This window comes from Sturnus vulgaris, chromosome Z (genome assembly GCF_052056855.1).
Source record: "Sturnus vulgaris isolate bStuVul1 chromosome Z, bStuVul1.hap1, whole genome shotgun sequence".
Taxonomy (NCBI): domain Eukaryota; kingdom Metazoa; phylum Chordata; class Aves; order Passeriformes; family Sturnidae; genus Sturnus; species Sturnus vulgaris.
This window is the reverse complement of record NC_142283.1, coordinates 32,003,362-32,013,804: the sequence shown is the minus strand read 5'-3', so window position 1 is coordinate 32,013,804 and position 10,443 is coordinate 32,003,362. Positions and strand designations below refer to the sequence as shown.

Genomic DNA, 10,443 nt, shown 5'->3' with positions numbered 1-10,443 from the left:
ATTGCAAGCTTAGTGATTGATTGCCAACAGAAGGTCAAAAAATGAGCAAATATGGCACTTCAAAATCATGAAACATAATGTGCAACAGTGTGGCTTGTAAGACAGTAATACATACATTCTTCTGACCACGATGTGGATTATTCTAATTGAAGTTAGAATCACCTGGCTTGTGACCAAGGAGGAGAAATCATTCTCCAGAGATTATATACTGCTAGCCTTTTGCTACCTAATTTTATTAAAGTTTTGCTTGCAAGATCTAATTACTTCTTAATGTATGAATGCAGATATCTTCAGCAATGGATGCAAGTATACATATAAGTACAAGGCAGAGAGAATATTTTCATTTGATTGATAATTTATTTGCTTATTTTTGTAAAGTGAGATCTAATTTGAATGAAAATACTTCAGGGAAAAGACTAAATATATTTATAAATAATAAGATAAATTCAATAAATTTATAAATAACAAAATAAATTCAAGGCCAAATTATTAGGGTAATTTTCACTGAAAAATGTAGATTTTTCTCTTTCACATATGAGGAAACATGCGTCGAGGAAGAGATTTTGATTGATAATAGGTAGATGCATGTATGTGCAGGAAAGGAGAAAACAATTATGGACAACTTTTGACTCTAGTTTGTCCAGCAATAATTGATAATGACTAGCAGATTTATGTGGGGGGAGCAGAGACCATCTCTGAAGAAGAGGCAAGCTCCCAAGATAGGCCCCCATGGAAAACTATACCTTAGATAAGAAATTGTTTACTTAGAGTGACTAACACCAAGAAGCATCTCACCCCTCTGTAGACCCCTGTGTTATCTTTCTGTAATTCTAGTAGTCCATTTCTCTTAGATAATTGGTTCCTTTTTCCTAAAGTCTTTTTGTAGATTGGGTTAGTTATAGAATTCTTTAGTTTATTTGTTCAAAATACAAAACCCTTAAAACCTATAAAAGTCCTCCTAGAACCCCACCCATTGGATTTTCTGAACAGGATCCTCTTCGTAGAAGAAAAAAAGACTATGGAATCTCCTCAACAGAATCTCTCAGTCTCTTTCTCTGCTGGCTCAGAGGTACATGCAAGCCTGATTTCACAAAAGAGCAGAGAGCCTAACTCCAGGCACAGCTTGCACTTGTACCTTGTAGCTGAGAGCTGCCTGGGACTCCAGGGGAAGCTATCCCTTGTGAGATAACTGACTCTGGCTTGAGCAGGCAGTTTTGGGGTCTAACAAAGACCTCCACACCAGCTACAGATTTCCAAAAATAATCAGTCTTACCATTAGGCTTATTTTCCATTGGCCAGATAAATAAATTGGTATATATTTTACATCATTTTTCTATGGACTATTCATTCATACATTACCCATTTATTCCTAATCTTCAGAGATTCACAGCACTACAGTGACATATACAAAAACAGAAAACCCTCTCAATATGAAATTATGTGTCTGAACAAAACAGGGAAGGCAGGGTAATACCCAAAATATCACAAAATAATTAAAAATATTTTGATTGTAGCTGAAAAGATGACACAAGACATGACAATTCTCATTTCTTATAAAAATTGTTTAAGATGTTAAGATGGTGGCTCACCTATATTTATGCCTTTGTGTCAAAGACCTGGAATAATATTTAAAATAAAAACAAAAGTAACATTAATTAATCAGATATTAATAAAATTTCCTGAGTGTGAATGCCATATTTTAAGATAAGAATTTTTAAGTAGATGAGTTTGTGAGGTTCATCATTTTTGTATTTGTACCAAAAAATGAGCTTAAAGTACTTCATTTGTGCAACTTACATGACAGTAGCTTCTCATCTTCTTTGTATAGTAAAATGTATGATTGATTCTTCAACTTGATCTTCAGCCCTCTCTATGCTATGTGCCCTCTATCATTTATAATTTTGGGTAAAAAGTTACTAGAGGTAAGTTCTTGTCTATCCCTTCTAGTATTTGCATTTCAATCCTACAAATTTGTCTAATTTTTTCCCAAGTTTTTGACATCGAGTTTTCTCCCTTCACAGAGTCCAGTCCAAATATTTGCAAGTTCATTATTCACTGTAAAACCAAAACTATTATTTTCTCTTTAACGTAATTCCGTATTTCAGTGAGTGCTACATCATTCTAACTTTGTGGAATTTGGTGAATGACAATGAAGCCTTCAGCCGAATCACTGCTTTTGTGATTTTATTAAAATGTTTTTTTCATGGCTCCTCAGTGGGATTGCACTTGTTTGCAGTTAGACTGATGAATTACTGAGAAGCCCATTAGAGATAAACTGAAGAATATTATTGTCAACCAGTGAGATTTCCTTTACTTATGCAAGAGTAATTGCTACAGGTAGTAGATACTTTTTCCCTCAACACTAATCAAAGGGGAAAATTAGCAGTCATTATTGCTGAAGGTGACAAAGAATCATAGAATCTTAAGAGTATCCTCAGGTGGAAGAAATTCTACTCCTGTCCCTGCACAAGACAACATCATGTACTCAAGAGCAAAGGTGTTCATTGAGACACATTTTAAAGCAAAGCAGGAGACACTGAAGAGAAGGTAGGCTCTGTCTGCTTCATTGTTGTGATTGATTTCAAACTTCCATGCAGAAAAGACACGAAAGAGAATAGTCACATTTAGCATAAAAGAGAACAGGTGACTGTTGTTCCATGTTCTGCAGAATTATTATGGTTACTAGCAAGTCTTCCATCTTTAACAAAGTGATTTTTTATATATATATGTTTGTCATACTGTGGTGCTGAACATTGATTCAATCCGGAAAAACAGTTGCAAACCTATTTATATTGCTGTAGGCATCAGTTACGTTCCTTGTTTCAATTCTTTGTATGAGTAGAATTTCTGCTGCAAATGTCCTTGGAGATTTTTTTAAATAATGGCACCAAAATAATGTGGAAACCTATTTTTGATTCTGATACTCTCCACTACAAAATTGTTGAACTGTTGGTGTGTGTTGGTTTGAAAGTAAAACCAGTGAGAGACTCCAAGTCAGTAATACAATTTAATAGGAGAAAAGAGAAAAAATAAAATACATGCAATAATATAAAAGAAACAACCACCGACAGAGTCAGAAATACAACCTGACACCCTGTCAGTCAGGGTGTTGGTAGCAGTCCGTATAAATGGTGGCTGCAGTCCTCCTGGATGACGGATGTGGTTCCGTTGAAGCAGTGCTCCTGTAAAAGGTGCAGTTTTCCTCTGAAGATCCAACGATGATGTGGAAAAGGTCCGACTTTCCTCTGGGATCCAGTAGAAAGGTCTGCCTTCGCCTCCCAAACCCCAGTTTTTTATCTAGGTAGGAAAGGCTTGGCTCCTGCCCCTGGCTGGGGCATCTCCCAATGGGATGATGTAATCTTATCAGTCACACAATAGGACTTAATGGCCCATTAATGGAATATATCTTCTGGAGGAAGGATGGGTTGTGAATAGATAACGATGATCATCCCCCGATCTTATCAGATGGCCCATCAGCAGAGGATATCTCCCACAGAGATAAGGATCATCACCCCTCCCACATTTTAACAGATGGTGATAGAATACATGTTTTTGCATTGTATCCCAGGACATGGTGAAAATGTTTCCGCCACAGCTGCTTTTATTAAGAAATTATTATATAGGAAGTTTTGTGAAAGTGGTGATAGAAAAGGTAAAAATGTAAAACCTAATCAATCTGTGCGTATCTTGACTCCTTTCTATCAACCAGCAGACGTTTCAAATTCAGAGTCTGACCACTGGCTGAACACTTGTTAAAAGTGTCAATATGTAAGAGGAAAAAAGACAAAAACTTCTTTCCAACAAAAGACAATGTCTGAGCAATGCTGCGGTTTGTATCTTTTCCAGTATTTTAATAAAATTGTTATTATTATTGTTACTTCTCAGTTTTCACTTCCTTTCATGTAGTATTTTGTATATATACCCCAAAACAGTTGGTTTGGTTGTGAAAATGAGTTTGTTTTCTCACACATGTGGTTGTTAACAGGCAAAAGACAGAGGAGATAACGGGTACCATAATTGTAGGAATGATATTCAAACACGTGTATACCTGAAGTTTTATTTTAACCTCTATGAAAAGCACAGATAATCACACAAATTTTTGCCCTTTTGCCAGCAACTTGGACAAAAACAGACAGGGAAGTAATTTTTATGATAATTGCCAGAAGTCACCCCAGGTTGGGGTACATAACTTAGGGGATAAAAGTACATAACTGTCGCAGTGGGCCCTGGGGTGGTGGTAGAGTGCCGCAGCCTTCCAGAGAAGCATCCTTGGAGGACAAGTCTGGGCACTGGCACATCCTCCAGCTCCCTCCTGGGCAGTGAGTGATTTTGCTCTTTTGTGAGCACTCCACTTTGGCCAGCACAGGAGAGAAGAAATAGGAAGCACATGTGGGGTTCCAAGGAGAGATTTATTTCGTTTCCTCGAAGGGTCCAGGCACCAAGTCGCTCACAGGATAGGCGTGAGCAGGGCAGATATAGGATAGCCAGAGGGGCGGGGTAGAGTAACAGCGAATGGTCTGAGGGCTCAGGAGTGGTACAAAGGGGGAAGGGCCAATAGGGTACAACAAATTAACATGTGACAGAAAAGCATGCTGGGAGCAAAACTAGTTCAGATAACAAGGAGGGTGTGCCTAAGGGTATAACCTCTAGGGGAGAGACATAGACTCTTTTGCTGAGAGTCTTTCAGTCTCCACACATAACAATCACCAGATTTTTGGTATGCAGTCATTTGCTTTGGCTCTTCAGAAAAACATGATTCACAGAACCATAATCACTCACCCATAAGGCATCATATTCTGTTGCTCCTGGGGTTTGTGAATTCAAGTACTTTCTAAAAATGCAAATATGTTGCTCACAGAGTTCCAGCTCTGTGTCTGCTGTATGTGGATTAAGTCCCATTGATATTTAGGTAGAAACATATGCAGTTTAAAAACTCCAGTGATTAAATTGTAATATAAATTGCAAGAAAACAGAATCATCTTACTTTTTGACTGCTTAGAGTCAGCTACAGCAGGATATCTGACAAGATAATTTCTTTCTCCTCTTTGGATAACGCAAAATGGCTTTTTACTACCTGAATTTGGATAATATATTTTGTCATTTTACCTGGAGAATTTTGCTTTCTCAGATGAGCAAAAATTCTTCACTGTTGGAGTGTCTAGGTAATATTTCTTTGAAAGAAAAAGATGTAAAAAATTAGATATTTGTTTATGTTTGGAAGACTCCAAAACTAAACTCTTGCTAGGTCATTATTTCCCACTGAGTATATTACTCAGAAGACCTTTTTATTTTAAAGGATCTTTCATCAAATTGAATTGCACCCCAAGTGTAAACTGCACTTGCATAACTGAAGTGCTAGACTCACAGCTTAAAAAAAGAATTCATTTGTTTTTCTTAATTTATAACATTTACTCTACCATTTCCTAAACAGAGCTAAGCAATATTCTGTTGACACTGTATTTGTTCTGCCAGTAAGCTTACTGTCAAACATTTGTAAAGAGACACTTGCAAGTAATGAGATTTCACTATTAAATCTGAGAGGTATTTCACTATATAAATCTGAGAGGATTTCACTATTAAACCTGCTGAGAGGTATTGTCTATGGAAACCTGAAGACGCTTATTTATATATGAGGTAATTATATTCATGTCAGCAGTCCCATTATTGAGTTAATGAGATTATTAACAGAAGAAAAGTTGCTCCTATTTTGGTGTTTTCAGAATTAGACCATGTATGCTGTTTCTATGTTTTTCAAATTCTTAGAAGCTGTTTAAGCAGCTCTTTTCCCCCTAGATTTGTTCAATCCTAGTTGTTAGACCTATATGCTACTGAGTAATAATATCCAAGTTCTTTAAGCAGCTTTAAAGATCTAAGCCTAATATACTTGATAGATGCCTGTGCTAATGTCATCACTTTCCCCAGTCTCTGTGCTGATTTTCATAAGCGTTGCTAATCAGTATGACAGAACAATATGATTTCTTTCTTAATCTCAGGAGTTCTTAACGTGTCTTATATATATGGTCCCACATTGTAAAACATAAAACCCCCATACGATTATCTCTTTTCTTTCACAAATGCTGTTTCCTGTATGTGAATGATTTATTTTCTTAGGCTGCTGCTGACAGAAGTGGGATTGTGTGGCTCCTGTTGTATACAAGTTCTTTTATTCCCTTATTGTCTTGGTTTGAAAGACAGGTATTTGCTAAGGGAAGGCAAGAATCCCTTTCCTGAGATGCAGAGAGCAACCCCCTCCCTTCCAATTATTACAGTGTGAAATCAGAGGCTTTCAGGCAGAAGTTATGGGGATAGGAATAACAGTTCTTTACTGATATCTAACAAGGCAAACTGCAGAAACAACAACAGCTATAAAAATTGACAACAAAACAGAACAGTATAACTCAGTTCCAGTCCCTTTGGCCACAGGCCATCTCCCTGTGCTCAGTTACTGGTGCTGTGGGCAGGGCAGGTCCCGCGCAGTTGAAGAAGGCTGGGTGATGGCGGCAGCGGCCCAGGGGTGAGAGGGGATGGGGGAGCAACTCCACCCTCACGGTGTCAGTCGTGGTGCTCGGTAGACTGCCTGGAGGTAGTAGAATGAGGCAGGAAAGCAGCAGAGCGATGTCCAACGGCAGGGAACATGGCTCTCGGTGTTGGGATGGCGGAGAGGATGCTAGGATGCCCCGGCTGTCTTCCTCCAACTCCATGAGCGAGCGAGAGCAAGATCCCAGGCCCCTGTCCCACCTTTCCTTTTCCGGTGTTCCCCCTGTCCTCACCCCCTTGAGAGAAACTGTTACAAGCTAGGGTGTAGCCACAAATACTTAACAAAACAATGGGGAAAATTCCACAGAAAGAAAAGGGAACAATTCAACTCCCAACACTTATTTTTAAGGAGACCTTAAATTTCCAAACTAGTCTGAAATGTGTTCCTTTTGTTGTCTGCATACACAATCAGCAAAATACACCTTAATTATGAATTCAAGACGAAATTACTTCAAAATGAATTTGCAAATTGGAAATAATAACCAATATTCTTCTATTACTGCACTGAGGAACATCTAGGCTTCAAAGACCCACAGGAATCCTGATAACAATGCTTTTATTATTGGTGATAAAATAGTGGGCTTTTTCTCCATGCAGAAATTTTCACATGATTGCAAGCCAATAAGAGAACAAATACAACCAATAAGAGAATGATGTCTCACAATGATACAGTAGCTTGCGTCCCTCAATGCTTTAAAGATCAATGTTGGCTGGTCTCTTATTTACTACTTACAGATAGACACTTTGGTATTTTATGTTGTCTTGCCCTCTGACAGCACAGAATTCCTTTCCCAATTTCCCTTCACCAGCAAGGTCTCCAAAGCCTTTTTTCTAAAGGCAAGTTTCAAAAACAACAATCAATGATGGACAAGATACTGTTTATAAGTCACTTGAAGAAACTCAACCCATAAAGTTTAATGGGACCTGGTGGGCTATGTCTAAGGATGTTCAGACAATGTCTTTGAAAGGCTGCACTGTATTATCTTTGAAAGATAAAATGGCAGAATTTGGGAATGAAATAGGTAGATATCTACCTCTATTAGCCTGGGATGTCATGGTGTAGGTGTGTGGACAAAAAGAAGAGAAAAAAATTATCTGGATCATTGTAGTAGTTATTAGTTCATGTTTCATGTAGGGAATAGTTATAGATGATGTTCCTCAAGGATTTGTCCTGAAATACATGGTGTTTAAAGCACTGTGAATAAGCTGAAAGAGTACATACTCACCAAGTTAATTTACAACTTCAACCCAAGAGCACCAGTTAACACACACTGGAGGGCAAAATGGTCATTTGAAGGAACCTGACAGAAAACAATGAACAGATCAACAGGAAGCCTGTGAAATTCACCAAGGACAATGCATAATCTTGCACATAAGATGGAATAATCATGCCTTCTGGTATGATACAGAAATGGGGCTCATTAGCCAGGGAGCAGCTCTGCAACTCTGCAGTAAGAAAATATCAACTAGCAGTGTTTCTGGACAACTAAGACTATTTTTTTCTCAGTCTGTATGAACAACACACTCAGGAAAATTATTATACCCTTTGCTCAGGATTTGTGTGTCACTATGCAGTTACTAATTCAGTTTACAGTCTCTCAGCATGACAATTATGCTTGCAATTTAGAGGAGTTCAGGTACGGTCACTGGACAGTGGGACTGGAGCTCTCACCCTATGAGGAGGTGCTATGAGGCCAGCATTTGGAGCAGAGACAGCTTCAGAACACCTGACAATAATCCAGTACCTCTGGGGAAGGGATCAAGGGGATGGAACCTTCGCAGAGGTGCCTGCAGGCAGGAAGAGAGACAGTAGATATAAATAAAAATAAGAAAGTTCCCAAGTAGACATATAGAAAATTTCACTTTAAATATAATGAAGTTCAAAGGAGGTTTGCAAGAGGGATGGCAGACTGGTTTTTTTTAAAGACTTCCAGGAATGGATGCACCCTAGTACCCTGAGTACCTTGGTCTGAAATTTCACTGCTGACTTTTATTTAAGCAAGAGATTTTCCCAAAGACAGACTCTAATTCTCTGATTAAATAAATCTGTGGGGTGAAGGAGGGAGAAAGTAGATCACTCTTAGTGGAAAAATCATATGACAGAACATAACATTCTGGATTAGTGTTGGCTGATTTATTTATATATAATCAGCCTAATATAAAATAGAAGGGTGTACATTGGGAGGGATTTCTGGAGTTCAAAGTTCAATCCTCAGTTCAACGTGCAACTAGATTAACTTGTTCAGGATATTTTTAAGCAATAAAATTGACTGAGACAAGACTCCAAATATGTATTTTAAGCTATGAAAACTCTACCCCTACCTACCTATGGTAAAAATTAAATAAGATTTTTGACTGCAGATTATGACAGTGAGTTATCAAGGTGTAGTTTTTATTTTGCGAACCATCATTTATGGTCATAATGAGTCTGCATAGAATGCACCAAAATCAGTTCATCAGTCATAACTTGGCTTTTACCATTTATTAGACATAGCTATTAAACTGGCCAATCAGGGCTAAAGTAAAACTCAGCATAGAAGGATACCTTTCCTTTCTGCTCAGGAAAGAAATGGCCTTTAGGAGACTGCGGGAAAGATCTAGTCCAGGTGTCATGGAAAAGACAGACAAAAGATCTTCCTTTAACAGCTACATTAAAAAAGCAAATACTTCCTAAAGAAATGTGCAAGAATTCAAGTTGTCTTGCATAACCTGTGCAAGAAAATGTTTTCAAAGATCAATATTTCTTCCATGGAATTCAATGCACGTTTACACTGCAGAGTAAGAAATTTGAACTTTTCACGCATACAAACTATTGTCTTTATGGTGTTTAGCATGCTTTCTGAGCTAGTTTGTATATCTTTAACTCTATGCTGCATTGCATATTTTAAATTTAGCCTCCCTTAAAATTGATCTAGTGAGATCAAACTAGTTTGCATGGCTACCTTCCACCTCTGCCTTTTAGTTTTCTGTTATCCTGAAATATCTTCAAGGGGTTACTCAAGAGAGCACTGTGCAGCACTATAGGAACTGATTTTTTGGGCTGCTTTAGAAACAATGTATGAAAGATTTCCCCAAAGGCCGTGGTTTTTCCGTTTGAAGCCTGGAAGAATAGAACTGCTGCTGTGAAACGATGAGGACTGAATGAAAAGGCACTCTAGAAGTGCCAGTCTCTCTTGAAACAACTTCTTGTTCTGACTCAGCAATTAAATTTTTCAGCTGCATGTGACTGGAAATTGCAGCATTATCCTACTGTCTGATTTATCAATTACGAGGGAAAAAAAGAAATTAGGATGGTTATCAAAGTTGAGCTGTTGGGTTGTTGTTTTTGTTTTTGTTTTTTTTTTTTAATTTGGAGATTTTAATCTCACTAGCAACATTTAAATCCTTTTCTGTTACCTAGTTTTGCATGTAGTTTAAGGAAAACAAGCAAACAACAAAAAAACTCATTGAAAAAACTAAACCAAAATGAAATAGAAATGGGCCTTTTGAAAAGTTACCTTGAAAAGTAAAAATCTCAAGTGTTCTTGTGATTCACTAGCCAAAAATCAAACATTCCTGCAATTTATTTCTTCAGCTTAATACCTGCTTCTGTTCAGGGCCTTATCTTCTCTAAATATTGCAGACCTTGGATGCACACCAAGTTGATTTTTGCCTACAGAAGAATCAATTTCTAAGTGGTCATTTGCATCTTTGCCAAATATTAATAATTATATATTAAAAAATAAAGCAGGTTACTTCACTCTAGAAATCTCTAATGAAAGCAATTTTTTTCTAATCCTGTCACAACAAAAGAGATTCTGACTAGCAATTTAAAAAAACATTGGTTTCTGAAGATTAACGTACAGTCCAAATTGATTATTCTACCTTTTCCTAACATCTCTCCAAGCTCAGCTCAACAACAAACTA

At 37.5% G+C, this 10,443-nt stretch overlaps 1 long non-coding RNA gene across 1 annotated transcript in view; it reads right to left on the bottom strand.

Annotated features, from left to right (window-relative positions):
- Positions 1 to 6,297: 6,297 nt before the first annotated feature.
- The window catches only part of LOC148219775 (uncharacterized), a 54,434-nt gene continuing 50,288 nt past the window's right edge, over positions 6,298 to 10,443 (bottom strand). Inside the window, exons 2-3 of the long non-coding RNA XR_015799299.1 lie at positions 8,210 to 8,325; positions 6,298 to 7,838 (exon numbers count right to left, since the gene is read on the bottom strand). This is a non-coding gene — a long non-coding RNA (uncharacterized LOC148219775). The remainder of the gene's footprint in view (positions 7,839 to 8,209; positions 8,326 to 10,443) is intronic.